Raw genomic sequence first — 27,745 nt, 5'->3', positions numbered from 1 at the left:
ATAAACATTCTGGTACTCTCTTGAGAAGAAAAATAAATAAATCTATTACTACACATTTAAAAAAATGAATGCCATATTATTTTTTTGTTACTTTGTTCTGAAAGCTGAACCTGCTGCTCCTCACAGAGAGAAGAGGGAAGAGGCTGTGTGAATTACTTTACATTGTGGATATGGGTGGATAGCCCCCATTGTTCTGTGTGTCAAAATGAAAGACAGCCCACACACCTATCAATCATCAAACCGTGGGGTCTTATTTCATTACGTGTTGATTTCTATCAACACGTAATGTTGTATCGATGTATAGAGATGTACTACCACAAAAGTATTCTCCGTCGGGACTTCCTGCAACAACACCACGCCGTTATCGTGATTCTGATTGGCCAGAAGACATTATCAAAGATGTTCTATTGAGAAGACGATCACTACGTGACAAAAGTTTTCAAAACCGTTTCTAGTCTTCGTATTCTTGTTTTTGGCGTGAGAATAGTTTGGGCAGCGTGAGAGCGTGAGATTGAGAGTGAAAGCGTGTGTCACACGCCAGATGCGTGAGAGTTGGCAACCCTGGTTTATGATTTTAATCAGCTACGTAATGAATGTTAAGGCTGGGGTTAGCATGTAAGCGAGTGGTAGCTACATCGGTGCTAATCGTATCCTCCAAGTTAACTTAAAACCATAGACTGTATATATAAAGGTTAAAATGAAATAGACATTAGTGTTAAGCGTTAAATGAGATAGTACTGTAGAACAAAAGGCTTCTGTTTGAGGTTGATAAAATAAGGTCATCCTTGTAACTTAGAGAGATATTTTATTATGTAGGTAGGAACTGTATGCATCGCTAAGGTTAATTTAAATTGGCTATGCTCAAGTATGTAGACAAGCTAACGTCGAAGTAGTGTATGTGAAATCAACCTCACAATAAGATGTGTGTATATTACAATTATTAATGTCATATTTCAAGATGATTACTTAGATATTACAATATGGTTGGTTGAGCTGGAGTTCATTATTGAGCTTACACGTTAACGTCACAGTCATCTGAAGAACGAACCCAAACCTTGTTGTTTTTATTAATTGCATTACCAAATTGGTATCAAATAAACAGTAATTATTGGTAACACAACTTCCAAAGTTACAGTAAAATAAAAAGGACCCTGACTCGGGCAATACACAATCCAACATGTTCAACAGAAGAGAATAAGTTATATTGTTTGTACACATGGTTCTTTACATATATATCTGTTTGTTTAAAGTTTCCAGGTGATGCAGACAGGCTGGACCAGAGAGTGAGAGACAGAACTGGACTCCTCACAGCAGTGAACTTCAGCACAGGTACAAATACTCTTTTTTCATACTGTACAAAGAATCAAGAAAGATATTGGTTTAAATAAATGAAGTATTGACTTTAATACACTGATATACATTCCATTAAACAATACTAAATACTAGATCACCTACACATCAGTGAAGTTGAGGGTTTTTTCCATGCAAAGGGTTACATGTTAACAAGCAATATTACTTTGTCAGCTTTCTAATTTAAGGTATTGAAGGCAAAGCTATTAGTGAGAACTGCTACTATTTATCTCTCAATATTGTCTGTAAAAAACGTGGTAAAAGTTATGATTTCAGTGAGAGAACAGAGCAAGCTTCTACAGTTGCACTAAGTTTTGATAACAGTTCAATATTATTTTGATAATAAAATATATTTCAATGTTGATGAATGTCCTACTGTTCATTCATAATCTGATTGTCTTTGTAGCTCACTGTTGAAATAAAATAAAACATTACAATTACAAAATAATTATATCTACAGCCCCTAAACACAAGCACACCTCTTTCATAAATAACACACTTGTTCTGCAATAATATGTTTTATGTTTCCTGTAATTTTTGTTAGGAAAGGACATGCCTGAAAGACACGACTCAACATTTTCTCCTTCTCTGAGGGTCAAGAAGAACATCCAAGAGGAAAATTAAAAGCTGATGTTATGAGATTTTAAGACCAGTACAGGACATTCACTAAGAAACTACTTTTATTGTGAAGTCAGCTGATCGAATGCACCTATTTCCACATCTACACTCCATCAGCTGATTAATTCTATTTGCCTCACTTTATGAGCTTCACAACACCTGTACCTTGTACCGCAGAGTTTGCAACGTCACAAATAAATGGGGCCAATCTTCAGTCAGATGTGAATGTGTAATCTAACATTTTCAGTAAGAATAATGGACAAAAGGAGTGCAAATACAAATTCAATTTATTGAAATCTGAACCAAAAGTTAATCAAACATGTTTTAAATAAAAAAGCACATATGGACAGAAGGTGTAAACCTATTAAATGTATAAGTAAACACATTTAGTCAAATAAAGTGACAGACAAGGCCTGTGCAGTTGGTATCAGCTATGCCCAGCATGGGCTCCTCCATCAGGCCTGGTCCTCCTCGCAGAGGAAAGACCCTCAGTCCTCTCCAAACCAACAGACAGGACGTCCATCACACGGAGGTTTCTCCCTGAAGTCTCTGCAGCTCTCTGGACACCACGCTGTCTCAATCCGTCCACACTGAATATGAGTGGGGGAAAATGAAAATAATAAATGCTTTAGACAATAAGAAATATAAAGTTGACTGTTGAGTTGCTCAGTTTTTTTAGATTGTCAATACTATTACTGTATAACTAATATCTCAGGTTAAGAGGCACCTTCAAATAAAGATTGGTCTTTAAATACATTTTGTCTTTTGAATTGTTTGTCTAAAGTCAAGGATCTAGAACTGGTACTTATAGTTTTAATGATACAGTCTGGTTATAATGCTGTTTGGAGGAGGCCTCACAGGTAAGAGCACTAACTAGCTACCATCACATGTACTGTACCTTAGCTTGACTTAAATGTATTAAACGTATAATTAAGTGATAGCAAAATATAAATAACTAATGTCATGCAAACATATTAATTTGCTTGATTCCAGTGTTGCATTTAGCACATTGCATACAAACGTTAAGGGATTTTAAGATTCTGAAGTATTATGCTAAAAACTCAATAACTTAGATTATTATTTATAGTTTTGCCGAATAGTTTCATGTCCGCTTACCTTAGAAACGTAAAATGTGACGGCAGTGTGCAGATGGGGAGCATGTTAGCTTAGCTTCTTAGCTTGAGCTAGCTCTGTTACTTCCCAGCTGGAGGCAGCAGGTCCCGCCTCGGCTCCGCCTCTTTGCCCTTATTTGGAGCGGGCGGGAGTTAGACTCAGACGTCACTGTCGAGCCGTTAGTGGCCGACTCCGCCTACTAAGGGCTTCTCGGCAACTCTGCAGAATCCTATGGGTGACGTCACGGACCCTACGTCCATTTATATATACAGTGGCCGTGTCTCAATTCAGGGGTTTCATCCTTCGAAGGCTGCATTCGTAGACCGCATACGTCACTTCCGCCGAAAGAAGGCTGTCCCAATTCAAAAAAAAGACGAGACTCCTCCGAATGCGGCCCACGAATGCAGCCTTCTTTTCCCCAATTTGAAGGATACATCTGATGGACACTCCGCGGCCTACCATATCCCAGGGTGCAATGCGCGCAGGGAAGAGTGAGTTTTTTTCAAATGAAATGGCTTCCGGTCTCCCCAGCAGAGTGGATTTAAAAGCAGCAGCAAGCGGAGGAATCACTAATAAATGTGAGTATTGGGTTTTAACTTAAATTAACTAATGTCACACACGTCAAACCCAAGGGGCATTCAAACGTACATTTTCGTTAAATAATACGGATAAATATGTGACGCTAACTAGCTAGCTGGACGTACTGCACTGTTGTTTACACTTATTTTTAATTCAATTCAGAAGTTTACTAAAGTCATACAGACATCTTGGCTCTGTTATAGATATGTTATACTTTATATTACATAAATGGACCAAAGTGAAAACATTTAGACCTGTATAGCCTACAGTACGGTGGGATTTATAAAATGCTACCCTGACGTGTAGCTGCTGTTTGCTTTATTTATTTCTCTGACATTTTGCAATGTTTTACTGTTTATTAAACTTTGGGACAACATTACAACCTTTTCATTCAGCTCATGCTGCTTTGAGGTAGGGTTAAAAGAAAAGCCTATTTTAAATATTTCCACCAGATTTGATCATCTTTTATAAGGTTAAAGTTTATTTAATGTATCCTAATCCCATAATAATAAGACAATCAAAAATAGACAGCAGCCTTTAGCTTGATGTTAGTTTGTGCCGTGCTGTCAAAGGGATGCACGTGTGACTGTCATTTAATCTCTTTAGTTTTTAAAAACCAGAACAGTACATCATTTTAAATGATCCTTTAGGGATTGTTTGTCTGAAATACTTAGAGTTAAATTTTGCAATAATACTTCTGCAACCCTGTGTTTAATATGATTAATTCACTTTTTTCTTTTTCTCTTGTTTTTCTCTGTAATTAGTAAAATTCTGGAGAAATGGATCTGCTGGAGAAGGACCCCTAATCTGAAAAGTGCACAGCGGATCATCAGGACAGAGCTGCCATCCACCTGGACCCCCCGAGGTGCTGGAGAAAGCAAAACGGTGATCAGGAACATCCTCCACCCAGACCTCTGCTTACTGCCGTCCTACAGACTTGTGTCTTAGTTTCAGAATTAGATTTTGTATGTGTCTTTTCTTTTAATAGATATGTAACGATTATAGCTTGAGTCTGTCTGATTCCCCAAACAGCTGCTTCTATATACTTGCTGCACATATAATACAAATAAACAACTCCATAAACACACTTTTGCTGATATTTGTGTTACTGCTGATGATGTTAAATAACATGATTGATTTCCTCTGTCTCAATGATGAAAGTTATAATAATAGAAGACATGAAGCTGCAGAGAGAGGATGGATATATTCTTACCTCTACTTTGTGATCAGATGAAAATACAATATGAAATTGTAATTGTTAAACACATTGTTTATTTCATTTACTGAGGTTTTAACCATTATTTCCAACATGTGTACATAAGCAGTGGAATAATAGGATATCTCTAGGTCATTAAACTGTCTTCAGTTTAATTTTATTAATACAAAAAATAGGTCATAGAAAATGTTTAATTGTGTATTTCAGCAGAGCGGGGGGTCACGGTGCTGCTGGACCTGGAGGTGCTGACCTGGGGTCAGTGGGACATCATCTGGGCAGGTTCAGGGGAAGAAGGAGAATATTTACTGTTATGATCACAGCTATTAAGATTAGAACACTAATATTGTTAAGAATCAATCTATACAACATGCTTTTGTTCATTTAAAAAACATTGTTTTAGTACAGAAAAATTAAGACTTATTTTAAATATGAAATAATATGATTAAATTACATCAGCTATATATAATTTACTTGTTAACTTACTAATGTAACATTACTGGGGGCTAAAGGAACAGCTTCATCTTATTTACTTGGCCATGGTCCTCTTTAATTAATCGCCGACGGTGATCTCCAAAAAATGTAAAAGTAAAGTTTCTGGATCCTTTTCAGCTGAGTTAGCTTGTAAGCTAATTTGCTAGTAGGCTGCTGGAGCAGCGTAACCGAACAGCGCGTATCACGTGACGTAAATACGAAGCCCTCCGTAGGCTAGACAGTCTCATTTCGTAGGCCGCTCGGTCCAGCCTACCCGGTCTACGTGGGCTGGGTCCTCCGTGGACCGCGTAGGCTGCGTACTCCGAAGGGTGCAGCCCCTGAATTGAGAAGGGTCTAGCTGCGGCATGGATGTATAATAAGAACTGGATACAGCGTGGGAGGCGGGGCCTCATTCATTCCTATGAGAGTTGCTCATTCGCGCATGATGATAAAATGGCCCAACTTTTGAGAGAGCGAAACGTCACAGATTACCCGGCATGCCTGAGAAGTACCCGTATGTGCGCTCATAGCGCATGCGCAACTTTAACCATGCCCCCCAAAATGCTCGTTCACATCAAGCACGTCAATTTGCGTACACGTAACAGCACCGCACGTTCATGACAGCATGGTAATGTTTGTTATGATAGATTTGATATTAACGAGGCGGCAGTTAGCAGCTAGCGGTTAGCTAGTAATTATGCTAATTTACACATCAATCGTTATGTACTTTTATATTACGCTGTAACAGGATCTAGTGATATCCAAGCAACAGAGCTTCATTTAGCATGAAAGAATTATTGCACTGTATATATATATATATATATATATATATATATACACACAGTGCAATAAGCTTCTTAGTGCAATAAGAAGCTACAGGGACGTTAATCTACGTCGGTAATATTAACTTTATTTAATACAACATTTACGGTACAAGATTTAATCATACAGCCCATGTAGTATAATATGTTATAAATGATGAATTACAGCAAACATGTGCAATATATCCATTATTACAGCTCCGTGGGCTGGCAGTAAGGCGATATGGGTCCGTTCTTATTGTGCATCCATGGGTAAAGATAAACGCATGTAGTGCTGAACACGTAACATGAACGTGCCGGGCGGCGCGGTCCCGTGGGTTAGATGCGCGTTCATAATGCAGAGGGAAATAACTCTCAGAATAACGTTATTAGCACATTTTACAACTTGAGGAACGAATGTTTTTAATAAGGGCTATACAAGTGTTCATACTGGGTAGTTTATTTAGTTTAAAAAAAATTATCCAACGATTTACAGACCACTCTTTCCCCATGTAAGTCAATGGGAAAAAGTGTTTCCGGGCCTGGCAACCAAAAGGAAGTGTAGTACCGCCGTTTGGCCAGCACGAATATTTTCATCAGAGTCCGGCGCACTTCCTGGGGGCTTGAGCTGCGGCCGCGGCCAGTACACGACACTACACGACACGCCCACTACACGACACGCCCACCTGACACGACACTACGGTGGCTGAGAGACATTACCATACATGGCAGATTAAAAGCGAATTGACGACACTGACGCTGATGCAAGGATATTTAAAGAGACATGAGGTTCAGAGAACAGACAAGAGTTCATGCGGCATTCGGGAGAAGGAAGCAGATCGGCTAGCTGATTCTGGTAGACGGCGGTGGAAACACTGGACTGTGACTGGACGAGAGATGGCAGAGGGAAGTGACGAGGCAGGAAGCGAGTTAGGAGACATGGACGTAACAGGCGCAGGCGGGAGTTGTGAAAATGGAAAATGGGATATAGTGAGGAGAAATAAACGTAAAAAGGGAGGAAATACTAATTCGGATGAGAGCAATAGTGAGGGTGAAAGGAGAGAAAGAGTGGTCGGAAATAGGCAACAGGAGTTCATGGTGGTTGTGAAACTTGCGCAAGAGGGAGCTTCGTTTGGCGTGTGGAACCCAATACGGTTAACTAAATCCATCAGTAAAGAAATCGGGGAGGTGATGAGTGCTAAAGTATTGAGGAATGGATCAATGTTGATCAAATGTAGGGATAGAGAGCAACAGGGGAAAGCAATAACGATGAGTACTGTGGAGGGTAAGAAAGTGGAATGTTCACTGTTCAGTGGTAGAAAGCTAGTCAGGGGAGTTGTGACAGGAATCCCCGTCAGAATATCAGCTGAGGATGTGAAAGGGAATATAACAAATGCAAGAATAAGTGATGTCAAACGCATGAAAGCAAACCGCAATGGGATCAAAGAGGATAGTCTTTCGGTTCTGATCACTTTTGATGAAAAAAGTCTTCCGGAAAAGATACTCATTGGATATATGTGTTATTATGTGAGACCTTTACTCCCAGCGGCTCAGGAAGAAATCACTACGGATTATCAAAGACCCCCATCACCCCAGCCACAAACTGTTCTTTCTGTTGCCGTCTGGCAGACGTTACCGCAGCATCCGGGCAAGGACAAGAAGATTCGGAGACAGTTTCTTCCCGCGGGCAGTGAGACTGTTAAACAATTGAACTGTTGAAACAACATCAAACATTCAACTGCTACTCAGTAGTATGTATCTAATACCTAATATATATATATCATTCCAATAACTTGTATATAGACTCATACTGCACTATTCCACATCATAACTTTATTTCATTTTTATAACTATTATTATTTTTGTATTGCTCTTGCTCTTATTGTTATTATGTTATGTTATTATGTTGCATTGTTGGAGAAGCCTGTGACATAAGATTTTCAACTGCATAATTACTCTGTAGCTATGTCAGATTGACAATAAAGAACCTTGAACCTTGAACCTTGTATGTTCCACCACCACTAAGATGTTTTAAATGTCAGAGATTTGGACTTGTGGCGGCAGTGTGCAAGGGAAAACAAAGGTGTGGCAGATGTGGTGGAGATCATGAATACGGCAAATGTGAGGAAGGGGCAAAGCTGAAATGTTGCAATTGCGGAGGGGAGCATAGCTCAGCGTACCGTGGATGTGAGGTTAGCAAGAAAGCAGAAGAGGTGCAGCGAGTCCGGGTGACGCAGGGAGTTAGCTATGCAGAGGCAGCAAAGACAGTTTCAGGAGGAACGCAGGTTACAATGGAAAACAACAAAAAGAGCAAAGAAACAGAAAAAGTTCACAACTGTGTTAAGTTGAAGGAGGACACTCTGATAGTGAGTAAAAGAGAGTTTGTACTGTTTATGGCAGAGATTATCAACTGTTCAGCGCAGACTAAAAGCCGGAATGAAAGAATCAAAATAATTGTCAAATCAGCTGAAAAGTACCTTGATGTGAAAGGGATGCACTGGGAACATGTGAAAGATATCCTGAATGATGACGTCCAACAATCTCAGACATGGAGTGGATCATCCTGATGGTGTTAATTGTACTGCAGTGGAATGCTAGAAGTTTAATTGCAAATGGACAAGAGTTCAAAAAATATATTGACAACCTGGGAGAGAAACCTAATGTACTTTGTATCCAGGAAACATGGCTGAAACCACAACTGGATTTTATTGTGAAGGGATATACTGCAGTTAGACGAGATAGGGACTCTGGCAGAGGGGGAGGAGTTGCAACATTCATACAGAGTGGTATAAGTTACAAAGTTATGCATGTAAGTACAGAGCATGAGGCAATAGTTATAAGGGTATGGAATGATAGAGGACCTATAGATATAGTAAATTATTATAATCCATGTGGGAAATTAGATCAAAGTATATTAGAGGATGCTGGGGGTTCACTGCAAGACAAAGTAATATGGTGTGGGGATTTTAATTCACATAACTCGCTATGGGGAAGCAGTAGCACAGATGCAAATGGTGCAGTAGTTGAGGAATTTATAGATGACCACGGGCTAGTGTGTATTAACACTGGGGAAGGAACACGATATAATTGCACGAAGAATATAGAAACAGTACTCGATCTGACATTTGTATCTAGTGCTATAGCAGGTATAAGTACATTGGATGTGGTAAAGCATACTACAGTGGCCAGCGATCATTATCCAGTGATGACTAAAGTTGGAACCAACATGAGTTTTGAAAAGGAAAAGAAAATTCCTAGGTGGAAATTGGGAAAGGCTAATTGGGATGCCTTTCAAGTTGTAAGTACGAATAGATGTAAAACACTTCAAGAGGAACATTTTGATGATATAAATAAATTAAATGATGAGCTGGTCAAGGTTATCATTCATTCAGCTAAAGAAACAATTCCGAAAATTGCAGGAGCTAGGCGTACCAAGAGTGTACCCTGGTGGAATGGTGAATGTAGCAAGTCCATTAAAGACAGAAATAAAGCATTCAGGCAACTCAAACAACTCCATTCTCAGGAAGCTTTGAATCAGTATAAAAGGGCCCAGGCTATAGTAAGGAGAACAATAAGAACGCAAAAACGCACTTTTTGGAGGCAATATTGCAATAGTATTGGAAGAGAAGTACAGCTTGCAGATGTTTGGGGCATGATTAGGAGAATGGGGGGAATTCGAAGGAATTATGAGTTGCCAGTTTTGAGCAGAGGGGACATAATGGCTGTCACAAACTTAGGAAAGGCGGAACTTCTAGCTCAAACATTTAGGAAAGTTCATAGTTCGGATAACCTTACAGAGGAAGCCAGGCAGTGCAGAAATAATACACTAATGGAAAACCCGAGAATATTGGATAGAGTAGAAGTGTTAGGGGATCAGTTGGACCTGCATTTTAGTATGTTTGAGTTGAGAAGAGCAATTATTAGTGCTCGTCAAACCACTCCTGGGAAAGATGGTGTTTGTTACAAAATGTTGGAACACATGACAGATAACACTCTAGTCATTGTGTTAAGGTTGTTTAACAGGGTGTGGGATTCTGGCCAACTTCCTTCAGTGTGGAAAGAAGCGATAATAGTGCCCATCCGAAAGCCAGGGAAAGACCCTTCAGATCCATCTAGCTACAGACCTATTGCCCTGACATCTCATTTATGCAAAATTATGGAAAGAATGGTTACAGAAAGGTTAACATATATCTTAGAAAGTAAAGCTCTGTTGTCCCCATATCAAAGTGGGTTTCGTAGGGGTCGGAATACAATGGATTCTATATTGTGCTTAGAATCAGACATCAGGAAAGCACAGACCAACAAGGAAGTAGTGATTGCAGTCTTCTTTGATATTGAAAAGGCTTATGACATGCTCTGGAAGGAAGGACTACTAATCAAGTTAAAATCATTGGGAATTGGTGGTAAAGCATATAATTGGGTTATGAATTTTTTACTGGACAGGAAAATACAAGTAAGAGTAGGTGCAGAGTATTCAAGTGTTTATGCTGTGGAGAATGGTACTCCGCAAGGTAGTGTATGTAGTCCGTTGCTGTTCAATATAATGATACATGACATTTTTAATCAAGTTCATCCAAGTGTGGGAAAATCTTTGTATGCAGATGATGGGGCTTTGTGGGCAAAAGGTCGCAATGTAGCACATGTTGGAAAGAAAATACAAGCTGCAATAGTTGAAGTGGAGAAATGGACAAATAAATGGGGATTCAAACTGTCAGTAGCTAAAACGCAGGTCATTTGTTTTACAAAACGGCATAAAATTGCTCCTATATCGTTAAAATTGTATGAGCAACCTCTTGAACAGGTTAATACAATAAGATTTCTTGGTGTTTGGTTTGACGGAAAGCTAACATGGAGCAATCATATAGGCAAAGTTCAAAATAAATGTAAAAAGGTCAACAATGTACTTCGGTGTTTGGCGGGACAGGAGTGGGGAGCGAGTAGATCATCACTTCTGAATATATATTGGGCACTCATGAGACCTGTAGTAGATTATGGGTGTATAGCGTTCATGGCAGCAGCAGAATCAAACCTTAAAAAACTGGATGTCCTACAAGCTCAGGCCCTGAGAATATGTAGTGGAGCTTTTAAAACATCTCCAGTATCAGCAATACAGGTGGAAATGGGAGAAATGCCTTTAAGGATAAGAAGAGTTAAGTTAATGTTGGCATACTGGGTAAACCTTCAGGGGCATTGTGATAGTCATCCTGCGAAAAGTATTTTGAAAGACTGCTGGGAGCACAATGAGTCACATTTAACAAGTTTTGGATGGATTGGTGATGTTAAAGCAGCAAGTATAGGTTTGAATAAAATACAGTATTGCCCCACAGTTCCAATCTCGTCCATTCCACCCTGGTTATTCCCATTGCCAAGGGTAGACCTCAATATACAAAGGGAGTTGAAGGAAAAGAAAGAACTACTACCAGTATGGCGCATAGTCCAGAATTATTTTGCAAGTAATTACTCAGACTCAACAATCATATTTACAGATGGCTCCAAAGATCCAGAGACAGGGCGTGCAGGGGCAGCAGTTTATATCCCAGTGAGTAATACACATATAAAGAAAAGGGTAACAGACCATGTGTCAGTATACACGACAGAGTTGTGGGCATTGGTGTTGGCATTGAAATGGATAGAGGGGAAAGAAATACATAATAGTGTAATTGCATCGGACAGTTTTTCAGCATTATCGAGTATACGATCAGGCAGATCTTCATTTAGAATGGACATAATAAATGAAATATTTCTAATTTTATATAAAATGCAAATCAAAGGCATAGCAACTAGTTTCATCTGGGTTCCTGCTCATGTTGGTGTGGAGGGTAATGAACAGGTGGATATTCTGGCCAAACAAACACTCAGAATTATGAACATAGACATAGAAGTTCCACTTAGCAAAGCGGAGGTTAAAACATTCATACATAAATATGCACAAACAACATGGCAAGAACATTGGGACCTTAGTGATACAGGAAGACATCTTTATAAAATTCAAAGGTATGTGGGGGATGGAAGGAAGGTGGGGTTTAAAAGAAGGGAGGAAAATGTCATTTCTCGGATGAGAATAGGTCATACAGGTCTCAATCATACATTGAGTAGAATAGGAAAGCATCCAACCGGAAAGTGTATACACTGTAGCCAGCCAGAAACTGTGGAACATGTTTTAATGATTTGTGGGAAATATAGTGTTCAGAGAGGTGTGTTTTTCCAGACACTGAAGAGGGCAGGATTCAGTGACTTGTCGATGCCGGGGCTGTTGGGGAAAACATCAGGCAATATTTATTGTGAGATTATTAAGTTTTTAAGAGAAACTGATACATTTAAAATAATCTAGAGTTTTGGTTCTTTTTTGTTTTGGTTTGTTTGGTTTGTTTGTTTGTTTTGTTTTTGTTTGTTTTGTTGTGTTTTATTTCTTTTGTTTATTGTTTTCTGGATAGTCTCTTGTCCACACTCCAGTCCAGTTGGTGGCGGTAATGCACCTATAAGTTGGTTTGCCAACCGCCAATAAAAACTAAAGAAGAAGAAGAAGAAGAAGAGAACAGACAAACAAACAATATGGCGCACCGAGTACAGGTAATTAACGTATTGTGGTTTTAGATATAATTACATACTATTTAGGTTCTCGTTTGTTTGTCGATGTGGCTGTTTAGCGCAGTGTAATTGTGTTTATTTAGCTAATTTGTATTTTAAATATTAAATGTAAAGGAATGGAATACATATAAATATATATATATCTTAGCTCTTAGCTTGACATGCTCGACGTTCAGTTAGCATATATGCTAACTGAACATGCTCGTTCAGTTAGCATGTCAAGCTAAGAGCTAAGATATATGTATATATTTTAGCTTGACAGATGGAACAATGCATGTACTCGCATTTTTACAAGAATCTGATTTTAAATATTCATTGAAGGTGTCTTTCACATTTGAATGTTTTAAAAAAAAAACATGTATTAGCTGCTATACTGACATGCACATATGTATAATTATATTATTATTTTAAGTGTGGTTTAAAGTTAAATGATATATAGTTATTGGGTAGAGCCAAGTAACCCAGGTGGATGCAATCAGGCCTCTGTTTTTAGATGGGGTTTGTGGCCATGCTGTAGGCCTGACATTTAAACCATAGACCGTATATATAAAGATTTAAACTAGCTGAAGGGCTTTCTGTTCGAACCACAGTGACATCTAGAGGTTGTTTTGTGCATAACATGTCAACCAAAAAGGTAGAGCTGGCTGAATCAGATGGAGTTAAACTTTTTTTTTTTTCAACAAGATATCAAGACACAAAATGTGCTCTACCAAATGGTGGCGCTGGCAGTTAAAGGGTTACCTTCTGAAAGTGAGGAAGTATGACCAGCTTTGTCCCATAGGATTATACAGGCCAGTCCATTGCTGCTTGTTTAAGGAGTTAACTATTTCCAATATTAAAGTCACTGAAATTGTATTCTATTTTATTCACCTATAGACAAACAACACAACACTCCGTGATGGAGCACGCCCAGAGCTCAACAAATTGGACTCGGACACCTTCCAGTGTCCATTTTGTGAAAGGACCGGGTCATACCCTGGTCTGATGGCTCATTTGCAGAGCCACCAGAGGGCACTTGTGAAATATGGAGGTAAGTACATCTATAATTCTATATGATCATTGTATACTTCATCACATTACATTACATGTTACTTGTTAGATGTGTTTAATGCCTCACATATTATGGATACATGTGTTATTTCTGTGCCCCAGGACATCCTTGGTGTAAATTCATTTTGAATTATAAATTGAACATTAAAAATTAGATTTATATTCAGGTTATGAAGTGTTAATAATGCTGGAAAAATATCCTTATTTGGGGTAGGCACAATATGAGCATAATCACACATTCAATCTGCAAAAAATCAGTTTATAGGCAAAAATATTATTGTTGGTGACATGATTATTTATTGCTCTCGCACAAACACCTTGTTTCAAATTGCATATTTACAAGAAATTCATGTTGGTTTGTTTCTAGAATCCTCTAAACCACTTTCTGTCTCTTTTTTTTAGGTTATAATGTTTATAAATGCCATCTCAAATGTGTGGCCAGCAGCCATTATCACTGTGGCTTTTGCCCAAGAATCATTGGGAGAAAGGAGATGTTTATTAGTCACTTTAAAAACTGCTGCACTGAACATCCAACTACGTTGGCGGCGGCCCCAGCAACCACAACGACTCCTCCAGTGATGGCCCCGACGGCCGCTCCAGTGATGGCCCCGACGGCCGCTCCAGTGATGGCCCAGACGGCCGCTCCAGTGATGGCTCCGACGGCCGCTCCAGTGATGGCTCCGGCTGCTGCAGCAACATGGCACAATATTTCCACAGCCCCCAACATTTTGATGTCAAAGTGCAAAACCACAACATGTTGTTTTTGTAGCCTACAACTAAAAAGGAACATTTTTCACATGATGTTCTGTTCAATAAATGTTCATTGAGGAAAACGGTATCAGTGTCTTATTGTATATTCATCACAGTGAATGCAGTGCATGCTGAACTTGCCGGACCATATACTGTAGTTGAAAGTACACAATGAAACACTGGCTTGCTTGTATCAAATCAATACAATTCCCACATGCCCTACCCCGGAACCTGCGGTCTTCAGACTCTGGCCCCCCGCACCAACCTGCGATCCTTCGGGGACAGAGCCTTCAGTATGGCAGCCCCCACTCTCTGGAACGCTCTCCCTGCGGAGATCTGCAACATCCCCACGCTTGACGCCTTCAAAAGGGCCCTCAAGTCTGCCAAGGTCTTTGGCCCCAAATCTATTTGTGTTGTCTGTCTAACTGTTCGTCTAACTGCCTTTTGTTATGTTTGTTTCTACTCCTGTTCTTTTTAAAGCGACCTTGGGTCTCATGAAAGGCGCTATATAAATCCAAGTTATTATTAATACATCATTGGAACGGTAAGAATCTCAGCTACAACACTGACTAAAGCCTTCCCATCTCCAGTATGCCTACATGACAAGCATTTTTATAATATACAGTAAACATATCTTTGACTTATTAGAGAAGAGACAATCATCAAGCCAGATACCAAGGTATTTACAACAGGCAACCACTTCAATTACTTTTCCTTTATGTTATTGTTATTTGGTTTTTATTAGTGCTTTTGTCGTTTTGAAGGAAATTAAAATACTGTATTGAGTTGGTTTCTTCTGTTTTGGAAGCCTTGTATATCTTTTTGGTCTTGTTAGAAATACCCCATGGTAAAACGGTGTTCTAGCAGCAGTTAAAGAAGCTTAGTTTGCTGTCTTAGACTGCCAGTTGTATTAAGATGGTTTGTTCACAATTTACACATAAAACCTAAATGTTCATCTGTTTATTGTTCTTCTTCCTTTATATTCAAAGCATGTTGATTGTCTATTGGCTATATCTTGACATTATGTTAATTTGATCATACTTGCCATACATTTATTTTAATTTATGCGATTCCTTCAAAGGTTTTGTAATAGACCCCTAGTACTTTTAATTTATAAAGTAATAATAATACATGTGAATGATTGAGCTCATTAGTGGCCTGACTGGCCCTCCTAATTTGTTCCTTAATGACCCCATGATGTGATAATGTATATCTTAAAACCTTTAACAACTATATTTAGATGTTCACAAATATCTACATTTATGTATAAAATACATGTGTAGCAGTTAGACAAACATAATCAATAGATCATCTCATTAATACCTATTTTATATATTAAAAAAAAGTTGACTAAACCACCGTTTGTTGACAAAATGATTTGGGTTGAAAGTTATACTGTTGTGTCTCAAACGGATAGACTAGGTTATTAATTTATTTGCCTAATAGTTGCTTAAAATGCTACAATAACATTTGCAATTCGTTTTTAATCTGCCATGTACGATCTCAATAATAATAAGTGTCGTCAATTCGCTTTTAATCTGCCATGTACGGTAATGTCTCTCAGCCACCGTAGTGTCGTGTCAGGTGGGCGTGTCGTGTAGTGGGCGTGTCGTGTAGTGTCGTGTACTGTCCGTGGCCGCAGCTAGACCATATTGCCTGAATTGAGACACGGCCAGTCTATGGTCTACCGTCTCTGCGTAGAATAACAGTAGCAACAAGAACCTGTGGGCTCACGTGCGCCCCCTTCAGTGCGGCAGAGGTTATGGCTGCCTCTCCTGGTGCTTTTTTCATTGCCGTTGTACAATGAGACCAGCGAGCCTAAATATCATATACGTGAAATAAGGTATTTAGAGACTATGGATGGCGAGGATAAATGTAATAAAGGGATCTACTGTAGTGCCGAGAGATAGGGAGTCGGAGGCGGTGCAGTGAAGGTGAAAAGTGGTGCTTTAATGAGCAGCAGAAATGCACATGCTGTCGGGTCGCAGCCCGGGAAGACAAGAGAAAGCGAAAGGGAGGGCACGCAGTAAGTACCAACCAAGTATGTCCGTGTGGAAACAGTACCCTCAACCTGTAGTTCCATGATTGGATTATGTAACCCCAGTGTATGAATCAGTGATCACTACACTACAAACATTACATTGGTGACCTACAGTGAGATGGTAACAGGCATGCGCTTAGGGCCCGCTTTCCAGACAGTTTCTGTGGGGTGACGCATTCTGAGGTGAGGCAGATCTCATCTGTGTCTCACCTTACCCACAGTGCTCCAGCAAGTTACTGTGGGTTTACGTGAGGCAGAGCTCGTCCCTGCCTCACTTCCCGTAGCAGAGCTCGGCACATTTGCTGATTTTGACTATAAAAAGCGATTGGAATCATACATAAATCACACATACAACACAGATCGGTGTAGACATTTTATTATTATTACTATTTAGTTTTTCTTTAGTTGTGCCTTGGGTAAGACTTTTATAGTATATGGCTATGACGCCCATAATGCTAAACGGGAGCAAATGTTAAAAGGGGACCCAATTATCCCAGTGGTGGCTGCCGGAGCTAACGGAGCCGCAGGGGGCTAGCTCCAGCCGGCGTCCAGCTCCAGCCGGCGTCCCGGAGCCCCCTGCGGCTCCGTTAGCTCCGGGCGGTGGAGTCCGGCGTTATAACTGGATATCAAGGAATGCAGTGAAACGCGGACTTGGTTCGCCTGCAGCCCGCTGTAGTATTAGCTAAATAAATGATGTTGAACAAGGCTTATTAAGCTGAACATCGCCACAATTGTTTTGCTATGTATCGGTACTTCTTTTATTTTATTAACGTGATGACAAGCATTAAGAATAACAAAAAATAGCTAATTCTCTTGCAGAGTGTCTCGTTTGATTATGAATGTAACGTTTATATAGGGGAACTACACTGTTTTATCAAAACCAAAGTGCCACGCAGTAACTTGGTATGCATGTATTTCATGTTAGCTTAGCTTCTTAGCCTGAGCTAGCTCTGTTTACTTCCAGTTCGAAGGCAGCAGGTCCCGCCTCGGCTCCGCCTCTTTGCCCTTATTTGGAGCAGGCGGGAGTTAGACTCTGACGTCGCTGTCGAGCCGTTAGTGGCCGACTCCGCCTAAGGCTTCTCTGCAAGTCTGCAGAATCCTATGGGTGACGTCACGGACACTACGTCCATTTATATATACAGTCTATGGCGGTACCGCAGCATCAGGACTAAAACCACCAGACTCAGGGACAGTTTCATCCCACAGGCAATAAGACTGTTAAACACCTGAACTGTTGAAACAACATCCATAACATTCATCTGGCTGCTACTTAGAAATTATTTATCTATTTACCTAATATATCATATTCCAATAACTTGCATATAGACTCTTATTGCACAATTTTACTATTTCACTTTTTTAAACTATTTTTCTTTTTCTTTTTGTATTTTCTATTTACTATTTACTTGCACTATATTTTGCTGTTTATCTGTTTTATTGTGTTGCACTGTTGGACAAGCCTGTGACCTAAGATTTTCATCGTCATAACTACACTGTAGCTATGTTCTTATGACAAATTAAAAAAAACTTGAACCTTGAGAAAGGATAGATGGAAACACAACAAGGGGAAGTCTGTCCATGTAATTCATTATCTTTATCTTCACATGTCTGGTTTCACATATCTGATAAGACATTATTGAGACATACATCCTTTCCATCAAACCAAATTATAGCCAATTTAAAATGTTGTATTAATGGTAAGCTTAATAGAGGAAGGTGAGGTAAAGGTGAGGTCTGTCACGGCCACTTAAACAGCAGATCTGTCAACAACTTATTAATTCTGAACATGGACTCCAGCAGACTACTGACATCTAGTGGACATGAATTGCAACAACAACTACTTTAAACTCAGGATTTCTCTTTTAATTGTTATCTTTAAAACATAAAGACATGGAACCGTAAACATTTCCTAATTGGATCTGAAAATTAAAGGCAATTGTTAATTTACTGTTAGCACTCTAATTTTTTTAAAGTAAATAATTCTATTTAAAACACAACCGTAGCCTCAAGACATGCAAAGTGAATTAAGAAGAGCAACTATCTGCAATTGACAACAACAGCTTAATAAGTTTAACTAAAGTTGTCCCAATAGAAGCTCCCGTCACAGTGTACTGACTGATTCTGCAGTCCATTGCTGCTGTCATCAAACATCTCCACACACAGACAACACAATCATATCTGTCTACTGATTTATCAGGGAAAATAGGACTTCAAAACTCACAAGGTTTATCCCAATATCCATCCTCAACTTGACCCGGAAATCGATCGTTGAAGGACGTCCTAATTCCTTAAATGTGTGCGGAGGAGTCGAGGAGAGAGGAGGGAGGAGGCTTCCAGAGGAGAGGGCATGGGAGAGGGGCGCGAGGAAACGAGTGCAGGCTATGCGGAGGTATCTAATGTAGCGAGAATGAACGCCATTACGAAGCAAGAAACCCAAATAACACAATGCAACAAGTCTCCTTTCACTGCAGCCACACCACACACATCATCTCTAGCAGAAGCTCCAATATTTACTTAATAAAATGAAAAGAAAATATAAAAACATGTAAAGAAAAGTCATTAGTGCCACCAATACGTTTGAAGTCCTATTTGAGTTTTCAGTTCCAATAATAAGTCCTGTTCTAACGCCATTGAGGCTCCCCCAAAAGTTTTAAAAAGCACCGCTGCTTGTAAGTTTCCAGCATTGCTTTTGTGTCTCGCCGCTGCCTTGGTTAGACTCAAGTTTGCAAACTTATAAGGCTCCAAACACGGAGTCCATTAGTTGACAATATTAGGCATTTCCAGCAATACAGTTTGCAGTACTCCTCCGAGGCTGTGAGCCAATGGTACCGCTCGTAAGGCAAGGCAAGGCAAGGCAAGTTTATTTATATAGCACCTTTCAACACAAGGCAATTCAAAGTGCTTTACAAAAATGAAAGACATTAAGAAAATGGCATTTAAAAACAGTCATTAAAAAGCAAAGATAATAAAGTAAACATTAAAAGAAAAAATACATGGATAAAGTTGCAGTGCAGTTTAAGATATGAATAGTTCAATTAAAAGCAGCGGCAAAAAGAAAAGTCTTCAGCCTGGATTTAAAAGTAGTCCTGCAGCGGACCTGCAGGTTTCTGGGAGTTTGTTCCAGATATTTGGAGCATAATAACTGAACGCTGCTTCTCCATGTTTAGTTCTGACTGGGGACAGAAAGCTGACCAGTCCCTGAAGACCTGAGGGTTCTGGATGGTTCATAATTTAGCAGTAGGTCAGAAATGTATTTTGGGCCTAAACCATTCAAAGCTTTATAAACCAGCAGCAATATTTTTGCAATGATTTATTTGACACACAGGAAGCCAGTGTAAAGACTTCAGAACAGGAGTGATGTGATCCACTTTCTTAGTGTTAGTAAGGACTCGAGCAGCGGCGTTCTGAATCAGCTGCAGCTTTCTAATAGATGTTTTAGTAAGACCTATTACAGCAGTCCAGTCTACTGAAGATAAAAGTATGGACAACTTTTTCCAAATCCTGCTGTGACATTAGTCTTTTAATCCTAGATATGATCTTTAGGTGATAGTAGGCTGATTTAGTAACTGTTTTAATGTGAATGTTGAAACTCAGGTCAGAGTCCATGACTACACCTAGATTTCTGGCTTTATCTGTTTTTTTTAACATTGCACACTGAAGCTCAGCGCTCATTTTTATACGTTCTGCCTTGGCTCCAAAAACCTGCTTCAAACTGAGCTGAAACTCAGAGAGCTGTACATTATACACACTCAAAGCAACTTTAACTGACCTTGAAGCAGGACGCTCTGTCTGTAAATGCTTTGGCTAAACTTGGTGTATGACTGTGTTGTGATTGTGTGTTTTTTAATTGTCTGTAACTGTAAAACTGTCTGAAACTGTGCTGTTACCATTCTTGGGCCAGGACTCTCTTGAAAAAGAGATTTTTAATCTCAATGAGACCTATCCTGGTTAAATAAAGGTAAAATTAAAATTAAATAAATTACAAAACTTCAGAGATTACCAGAGGTGGAGTTATTTCCGCAGGGACTGGCCTGTTTGGAGAAAGCCATCAGATTTGCAGATCAGCTTCATGCTGTTGACACTTCAGGGGTGGAACCAATGGATTCAGTTCTGGAGGACAGGTAAGGTTCAACCAGTTATGAAAACAAGTATATTTGTATATTGGCCTCCTCATCCCAGCTATATCAAATGAGCCCCAACTGTAGCACAGTTTTAAACTGAGCCGATTGCATGAATATTGTTATGTCTCATACATGCTCATTCAGGTCATTAAACCTTAGGGAGGATGCAGTGACGGAAGGGGACTGTGCTGAAGAACTGCTTCAGCTCTCCAAACACACCGTTGAGGAATATTTTGTGGCACCACCAGGTGAGAAAAAACCCTGAATACATGTATTTTTAAGCATTAGAGGGGATTGAATCATTGGTTTTAAAGGTCACCTATTATGCAAAATCCACGTTTTCATGTATTTTATACATCACATGTGTCCCCTCTGTGTAAAGAGATTCTGAAAGTTTCAGGAAAAAAGATTCTCTCACTTTTTGTCCTGATCCATTTATATAAAAACCTGTCTGAAAATGAGCTGATCAGATTTTGCCCACTATTTTGGCTTGTGTAACCATTAGCCAATAACCAACCAAGGTAACCCCCCCCCCCCCCCCCCCTTATCACCTGAATCTCCTCCTAGAGCACCATTGTGTTCTTCTTAACCAAATCTCTCTCAGAGGGGCGTGGGGAGTGGCTCCTTATTTTCATCTAAAGTAACAGACAGAGAATCAGCATTTTTGAAACAGGGCTGAAACAGAGGGGATTATGGGATGCTAGAATGATCTGTTTGGTATTTTGAGCCAAACACACACAGAGACATGTTTTGTATATATCTGAGACCTATAATATGTTGATGAAAAAGAGTATAATAGGGGACCTTTAAATAATTAAGAGTATATGGGAATGAAACTGAACAAGGCCTCATTGGTTGCTGATGTATTTCTGCCTCTCTACATTTGCCTGCACTATATGCTCTTCCCATACATTTGTACTATTGGCTTCTCTATGGCTGAATAACTAATCAGAGTTTTAAAAAAATATTAATATGGACTATTGCAATATTCAAATCGCACAAGGCACAATATTTGATAAGGTTAAATGTGTGTAAAGATACCATTTTCTATTAAGCAGTGTTGTGATTCACAAACCAGATTCTAAACGCTTAAAGGTCCCATGTCATGGCCATTTCCACTGATCATAATTCCATTGTTGAGGTCTACTAGAATAGATTTATATTGTGCAATTTTCCAAACTCACATTGGTTTCTCATACAGCATCTCTGTAAACTACTTGTATGCACTGAATTTCACTCGATAGCGAGTTAGCGATACACAGCCAAACACAGCCAAACTCATCCTGAGCACACACAAAGTCACAGCCGAAGTAAAAACAATAAGTGTGGCTTGATATTGAGTAAGAAAAAGGTTGATAAACGCTGTGAGAATGGGTCTGCAGACAGAATTTCGCCGCGATCCCAACTGTCTGTTATCAGCCTGCAGCCAGGGAGGAGAAATCAGCAGAGCTGCCTGCACACTGTATGTGTGTGAGGAAGTCCGTGGATTGGTCAATCAACACGTAATGTTGTATCGATGTATATAGAGATGTACTACAGCAAAAGTATTCTCCGTCGAGACTTCCTGCAACAACACCACGCCGTTATCGTGATTCTGATTGGCCAGAAGACATTATCAAAGATGTTTTATTGAGAAGACGATCACTACGTGACAAAAGTTTTCAAAACCGTTTCTAGTCTTCGGTATTTCCAGACAAGTGGCTACTGAAATCAATCTTACTAACTGCTGTCTGTGCAATTTACTCCGTGCGAGTTGGTGAACTTTATTTTGCTTACTTTAACATCATTTGTCATGGTGGGGCTAAGCCATTTGTTGGTATCGCTGTAGCCTACCCCAGCCATACCCTGGCGCCGCCACTGCCAACGAGGCGTTTTGGGGAGGTATTTTCTGTGTTACTGTTTTACTCGCTACAGGGTGTACTTTGAGGGTTTGTGACTCTGCACACCGTTTACATGCATAAAAACCTTCATAACACACAAGGGGACGGGTAATAACCGGAAAAAGCATGACATGGGACCTTTAAGAAATCTTAGTTTGGTACAGATCCTCGCAAAAAACATCAACATGATCAATTTCATATATCATTCAATGAAAATAAGATTAATGATGCAATAATCACCATTCCCTCCAACATAGTGAGATATATCATAATTGCAATGAAAGTCAAATTAAACGTAATAAAAAAAAATGTCTATATTGTTCTGCTCTAGCCCTCAGTGTATAAATCTCCCTGTGTATTCCCATCTTAACGTCTATACCTGTGCTTCTATCTACAGTTTGTATGTTGGCAACTGTCCCTCTTTTTTTATCCTGTATATATCTTATTAATTTCACACTGTTCATACTCTAGGCATCATACCCTGAGCATTTTGTAATCAATCCGTTTAGTTATTCTCTATATGCTCTGTACATTAATTTAAACTAAAGGATGATGTATAGTTTTCATCCTGTTTGATTGTAATTGTAAATATCCTTAACTGACATTTTTTATTTTCACCACAGGAAATATTCCTCTACCAACGAGGGAGGAAAGGGCCACCATACTGAAACACTCAGAGTTATGATATTTATTACAAATAGTACATTTTGGAAGTTAAATAAAAACCTTAAAGTACTGCATTAAGATTGTGTTATTGTTATTGTTCAGTTTCATTTACACCTGCAGTTTGGTTACTTCTCTTCTTAGTTTCGGTTTCATGTTAGCAACATGGTGAGTCAGCAGTGTTTGGACAACCTCTGTTATGAGGACATTGATAAGGAATGTTGTACAGGGCTTGTGACTTACATTGTGACAGTGATTGTCATGTGTCCTGTTTTTATTCAAGTGTTGTTTAACTTTGGTGTTAAAAAATATTTTCTATCTTTTTGTTTTTGTTTGTTTTAGGTTTACTGTGTGTGGCTAATAATAGACTCTGACGTGTTATTTAGATTTTATCTGATGAAAGGATTTTCCCTTTCCTATCGGTGAATGATATAACCTGTGAATCATAAACGTGCCTTACGGCTCTGATCCAATCACTTGTATATATAGACTCTTATTGCACTATTTCCCTATTTTACTAAAAAAAAAAATATTATTATTACTTACACTACTTTTTCAGTTTAAAAAAAAAAAACGTTTTAGTCTGTATTATTATTTAAGATACAAACTAATTATCACAGGAGGAGGGCCAGGTAAAGACCTGAATGAACAGAGCTTTCCCTCTATGTTGAACAGTCGTACTGTCCCGCAGCTGCTGCCTCTCTGTTGGAGTCCGGTACTGCACATTACTCACGGGACGTTTCTCTGTGAAACATTCGGGGCTTTTCAGAAAACATCCGGGGCATGAGCCCAAGTAGCCACCCCCTAGCTCCGCCACTGCAAAGACTCACTTTTAGTTTATCAGGAGTCGTCAGTTTATTCACTTACAGCAAACAACTTCACGTCATGGAAAAAGTCCGGGACTATGCCCTCGTGCACTTTACAATGTCCAAAACACTGCAGGTCATTTTTGGAGAATAGAAACCGAAAAGGATGAAGGCATGGAAGGGAAAACGAATCTTAAACCAGGGGGCGGGCTCGATCAGCTGGGCAGACTGTATATAAACAGAGGAGAGAAGAAGCCTGCGTCAGCTGCTCCGGATCATCGATTCCTGTCACTGTCTAAAGAAGAGCGAAGATTTCTGGAGGATTTTTCTAAATTTATCTCAAAGTACGAAGTTGTCTTTATCAGCACTGTCATGAAATGTACCGTGATACATTATTCTCTGGGTGACATTTTTTTTCTAGTGGACTTATTTGTATTAATGTATTTAGTGATGTAAAGTATAGAACATATTCACTGTACTTTTGTTTTTTAATGAGGGACTTGTAGTTATTTATTTAAATGTTTTGCTACTTTGTGCTAATAAAGTTCAAAGGTAAATAGTGTACTTTTACTCCACTGCATTTATTTATTACATTTAGTTACCTTGCAGATTTGCATTAATGGTGTGAAATGGTTACCCTAGTATTCACTTTTATTTAATAGGCTGCACCTTTACCAGCTTTGATAACACTTTAATGTATCAATAAAATATAATCAAAACATGTAACTTGTATTTTTCTGAAATAGGCCAATCTGCATAATATGTACTTTTACCTTTGGTACTTTAAGTATATTTTTATGCTAATACTTTTGTACTTTTACTTAAGTAACATTTTGAATGCACGACTTTTACTTGTAAAAGAATATTCCTACACTCTGGTACTTCTACTTTTAATTAAGTACACACTCTTCGTTTTTCTTCCACCTCTAAATGTATTTACCTATCTTTCAGGCCACTTTCATCATGGATCTAACCATCAGTCTGATGAATGGGAGCTCCCACACCCTGAGGGTTCACCCGCAGGACACAGTGGGCTCTCTGAAAATACTCATCCAGCAGAAACTAGGGTTTTCATGTGAGTCCCAGAAGCTGGTCTTTGAGAACGGCTGCAGCACAACTCTCAACAACGACTCTGCGACCCTCGAGTCCTACGGCCTGCACTCCGGGGCCAGGGTGAACCTGCTGGTGACCACACCAGCCATAATCCAGGTGTTCCTCAAAAACGACAAGGGGGTAAGCAGCACGTATGACATCAAACCGGATGAGACGGTGAGCCACTTCAAGAGCAGGGTGGAGGAGAGAGAGCGGGGTCCCGGTGAGCCAGCAGAGTCTCGTCCACGAGGGCAAAGTGATGAACGAGGGGAAACTCTCCGACTACAACGTCCGAGCGCATAGCACCATCTCCCTGAACCTGCGCCTGAGAGGAGGCTGTGGACACTTCCGGTTAATAGAAACTTCTGGACATTCCTTTATTTCATCTTAAAATGAAGATCATTTAGCTTGTATTTTATTTATTTAAATTTAAATTGCACTCATTAATACATTCCTCGATTAGAAATCATTCCAAAAAGAAAACTTTCTTTGTTTTGGCTTAACAAATATGTTATGAACACATCTTCATGTTATAATTTTAATTATGAGCAAATTGGTTCCACTGCATGTTTTTAAAGCTCGGATAAGTGCAATGATACTTGATACTGTTGGTACTTGTCAATGTCGCTAGGTATGTAAATGTAGTCCTGTAAATATGATGTCCTTTATTGTTTTCTGTTGTTTTCTGTTTCATGTTGTAACATACTTGCTGCCATGTTGGGCAGGTCTCCCTTGAAAAAGAGATCGATGATCTCAATGGGACCACCTGGTTAAATAAAGGTTTGAATGAATGACACTTCAAAATCTGACTACATCAAATGTACACTGTTAAAAAATAATAAAGATTTGGATCTTGCATGTCTGTTCTCATTTCCTGTTCTTTGCTGAATCTTCAGCTCAGGGTTGAGCTGCACTCTGTACAGACCACAACCATACGAAGTAACCAGAAAGGCACACTTTAGCATTGGATTAAAATTGACATTATGATCAAAATCATAATGAATGTTCACTACAGTATCACATTTCTGTAAGCAGTGCTCTGTAGAAAAAACACTTAGGCCTACATGTATTATGTTGTCATTACAAATGTACTAACATACCAAAGCAGTATGTTATAAAGGCTTAAACTCATTGTACAGGTTTCTTAGGTGTATCCAAATAACTGTATGTGAGAATTAGTGTCCATTTTAGAAACAGGTCAAAAGGTAGTAGAGGAAACAGCCCGATGTTAAAGCCACAGCTTCCGGTTCAGTGAGGTTAGGTCGGGAAGCTTTATTTCCTCACAGATGCAAGGTAGGCGTACCAAAATAAGGCGACCATGTTGGCAAACAGCACTCGGAACTGAAAGCAAAAACAGAGACAGGAATGGAAGGGGGAAACCATTACAAGTGATTCATCTTTTGTTTGATGACAGGATGCCAATGAATGAAGGGCATACCTCGACAGGCACAAAGTTGATATTGACGAACTGAAAGGGAGTCCACACTTTACAGTTCATTTTCAAGGCAGTCCAGTAACTTCCTCTCATCTTGCTTTCAAAGTCTCTCCATCCTTTTGCCTGGGAAAAAAGATGGTATGGTCATTTCATTTATTTTTCATTTGTCTATATGAAAACTATATAGCATGTGTTTACTACACAATTAACATGAAGACACTGGACCAAATACTGTGGTCAAAATGTAGGATGAAGCATTGCATGAGTGTTTTAATCATATGTTGAAAAGGGGCAGTTTGCCATTTTAAGATATCAGATTAGTAATGGGAAAAAGAACTGCGAGCATAGCAATGATCTTTTTTGCATAGCAGAGGTCTGTTGTATAGAAAAACAAGAAGATTCGGAGACAGTTTCTTCCCGCGGGCAGTGAGAATGTTAAAAAATTGAACTGTTGAAACAACTTCAAAACATTAATCTGCTACTCAGTATTATGTATCTAATACCTAATATATATATATCATTCCAATAACTTGTATATAGACTTGTACTGCACTATTCCACATCATCACTTTATTTTATAACTATTTTTCTTTTTGTATTGCTCTTGCTCTTATTGTTATTATGTTATTATGTTGCATTGTTGGAGAAGCCTGTGACATAAGATTTTCAACAACATAATTACTCTGTAGCTATGTCAGATTGACAATAAAGAACCTTGAACCTTGAACCTTGAACAAACAGAAGAATGCAGTTGACAATCAGAATCAAGTATTCACAAATCTGTTCAGTAATAAATATAATTTTATCTGAGATAATGATCGTTTTGGCCATGTTTTATCAAATTTAGCAAGAGAAGAACAGGTGGGTTCAATGTCAGTTCTGCATGAGTCTGGAGCACAGGTTTTCAATAAAAGACGGGTTTCATGCGGACCTAGGAAGGTCATTTCAGGGGCTTTTTAAAACTGTAAAGACCTTTAATAGGAAGTTCTATTAAACCTGTATAATGCAAACACATTTGATCAAAAAAACTGTTGTGACTAACTGGGTTATTGAAAATATGCTTTGCATGACAGGAAGTGTATCCTCCATTTTTTTACTTCAACCATACAGTACTAAAACCAATTGCTCCCTCTGCTGCTGCAATTGTGTAGTTCCCACAACGTAATGCCAGA

At 39.1% G+C, this 27,745-nt stretch overlaps 1 protein-coding gene and 1 pseudogene across 5 annotated transcripts in view; both read left to right on the top strand.

The window, feature by feature from the left end:
* The window catches only part of LOC117496949 (interferon-induced very large GTPase 1-like), a 106,962-nt gene that overhangs the window by 18,060 nt on the left and 61,157 nt on the right, over positions 1-27,745 (top strand). The window lies entirely within an intron of this gene.
* On the top strand, positions 24,281-25,994 carry LOC117496953 (annotated as a pseudogene).

Source organism: Trematomus bernacchii, unplaced genomic scaffold (genome assembly GCF_902827165.1).
Source record: "Trematomus bernacchii unplaced genomic scaffold, fTreBer1.1, whole genome shotgun sequence".
NCBI lineage: Eukaryota > Metazoa > Chordata > Actinopteri > Perciformes > Nototheniidae > Trematomus > Trematomus bernacchii.
The sequence above is the reverse complement of the archived record's forward strand: the minus strand, read 5'-3'. Positions and strand labels throughout refer to the sequence as shown.